This window comes from Budorcas taxicolor, chromosome 11, assembly GCF_023091745.1.
Source record: "Budorcas taxicolor isolate Tak-1 chromosome 11, Takin1.1, whole genome shotgun sequence".
Taxonomy (NCBI): domain Eukaryota; kingdom Metazoa; phylum Chordata; class Mammalia; order Artiodactyla; family Bovidae; genus Budorcas; species Budorcas taxicolor.
The window spans coordinates 135,596,269-135,599,159 of record NC_068920.1 but is presented as its reverse complement, the minus strand read 5'-3'; positions in this window follow the sequence as shown (position 1 = coordinate 135,599,159).

Below are 2,891 nucleotides of genomic sequence, written 5' to 3'. Positions count from 1 at the left end.
GGGAAGAATAGCTTTCATTTGAGAATGAGTGCAGTGGTTAGTCATGCCTGCATCAATGAATATAATTGTAAGGCAACTAACTTTACATGCTTTTGTTAGAATGTTTTAAGAGTTATCCCCAATACTAGACACTTTATTTTCTGCTTTGTTTTTGATGGATATAACTTCTGAATCTTGATTCAATCCAATACCTTACTTGATGTGATCTAAATGTTAATGAAAATCCTTAAATCAAGGATAGGTACTATATACAATATCTGAATAGAGTCAGAATCTCTGTCTTCAAGAGTACTAGGGTTGGGGGTAAAGAAATAATAGAGAATTAAGATCATTTTATTTTTTATATTTATAATATTTTCAATAAAATTTTTTGGATCTCCCTGGTGGCTCAGACAGTAAAGCATCTGCCTGCCATGCAGGAGACCCGGGTTCAATCCCTGGGTTGGGAAGATCCTCTGGAGAAGGAAATGGCAACCCACTCCAGTAATCTTGCCTGGAAAATTCCATAGACTGAGGAGCCTGGTAGGCTACAGTCCATGGGGTCACAAAGAGTAGGACATGAGTCAGAATCTCTGTCTTCAAGGGTACTAGGGTTGGGGTGTAAAGAAATAATAGAGAATTAAGATCATTTTATTTTTTATATTTATAATATTTTCAATAAAATTTTTATTTTTACTTTTTCCCAAAATAGTTTAAAAATTATAACTGACATTAAAGGCACATGGATTGATGTGTGTTGCAGGAATCATGTATGTTTTAATATAGAGATGCTCTCAGAAGCCAACTGGTCTTTACCACAGGTAGGACTCAAAGGAGAAATTTGAGCAAAGATTCATACCTGGACAGCAATCAACAGGACAGAAATAATTTGAAAGCAACAAGTTGTTTCTTATTTTCTCAAGGGAAATTTTTCCCCTGAAAATTCCAGTAGCTCCCAATACCAAATAACTTCCCCACCTTATCACAAAGGCTCCAGGAGGCCCTACTCCCTCATATTTAATCCACATGCCTGCTTGCAAAGGAGCAGGTTCATCCCTAATTCCCTGGCCCTTCAGATAGCAAGCCATGCCTTTGCATTTGTACTTGAGTCTCACTGGCCTTTCCTATAAGTAGACCTCAACTCCTATTCTCAAAACAATCCTGGACACCAAACTGAGCTCATCTCTTGGAAATTAACTGTGACAATTTATGTAAAGCATCTTGATCCTGCCTCACATAAAGAAAGGAAACCATCAAAGGCCCTACTCATTGGTGAAAGATATGGAATTACTGGTCACTGTACTCTAACAACAGGTTACTTAGCCATAGTTTCATCAGCAAATAAGCTGATGCTCATTGATACAACACTCATGTCCATTAATTGGAGAAACTTACTCCACCGAAAGAAACTGAGAATTACTAAAATCTAGGTGCTGATCGATTTGTATTTATTTATTTATTTTTTCATGTAGAAGCAAAACTCCTTATGTATTCTTGGCCTAACTGCTGAGTTCTAGTTGGTAAATACTGGGGAAGTATGTGTAGAATCAATATGCCTATAAAGGCATGAAATGCAATTTAGGGAAGGTCACTAGACAGAATGATTCTAAGGGAATAATCCTTCCTTCAAAGGTGTAACAACATTTAGTCATATATTCTCTTGAAATAACAGATTCTGTTGCTGTCCCTCTAGGAAATGAGTTTATGTAAACTAGAGCATTCTGCTTTGTGCTGTTGAAGTCACAGAGTATACCAGATGTTCACCATCGCAAAGCTCAGCTGCATAATGTTGGTGAGTATTTCATAAACCCTGATATTGGAAGGACTCAGCACCTACTGTTTTCTTTTCTCCCTCTGGGAAAAAAATTTATATATTTCATTGTACCAATTCTACTTAAAAAATGTAGCTGCCTTTATTTAAATGCCACAATTCATCTTATAATGGTATTTAAGGGGCTTTTGTGGCACTGTGCCAGATTTATATTATTAGAACCTAGGCGTTTGCAAATGAACCTCTTTCAATTAGTGTTTCAGGAAGCAATTAAACTGTCTAAAGTGTATTAATGAATACACTGGAATTGGGAAGCCGATCCTCCTAATACCCCCATTATTAATGCACCATCTGCTTTGCTGCCTTAGGAGCATCCAGGATCTCTAACCTCAGGTCCACAAAACCCAATCATTTATTCAGAAAGGTCACAGAAGCATAAGTTTGTATTCAGGCTCAATATTCTGTACAATATATAATATTATATTAAGTACTTATATTTTTCTTGGATTTTTTTTACAGATGCATATGAGTTTTTTTTTGTTTTTCTTTTATTCTGCATTATGTGTCAAAACACAAATAGCTCTATGAATAAAATCCTGGATCTGCTATTCCTGTTCAAAGCATGATTCTGTACATACCCTCTATGATTTTTAAGGATATCATTAGGATCTCTGATGAGATAGTCTTTTTTTCATTAATGAAGGATGTTGAGACTTGCTACCTGCTACTGTGTTGCAGCCTTTTTCACAGGAGGTGGTCCAGATGTGGAGACATTTGCTGGTGCCTCTTTCCAAGGCTCTCCTCAGAGTCCCTGCTTCAGGACAAGGTTCTGGAGGAGCTCTGCTTCCTGAGATACTTCCTATTGGCTTTATGACCATGAGAAACCCAGGGCTACAGGAGATAGACTAGTGAGAAGACAGAAGTGCAGGCAGGGAAAGCTGGTGTTTGGCACCACTCTGCTCCATGCTGGAAAGGCACCAAGTCACCAATTCCAAAAAGCATGCTGGCTTTGGTGATTAATTGCTGTGGAGGCAGTCAAAAGGGGAGGAGAAGACACAATCTCAGCTTTTTCATAATTCAGAATCGAGTAGAGGAAAGAGAACAGAGGACCAAGGAGGGCTCGAGGGCTGAAGTGGAAAGG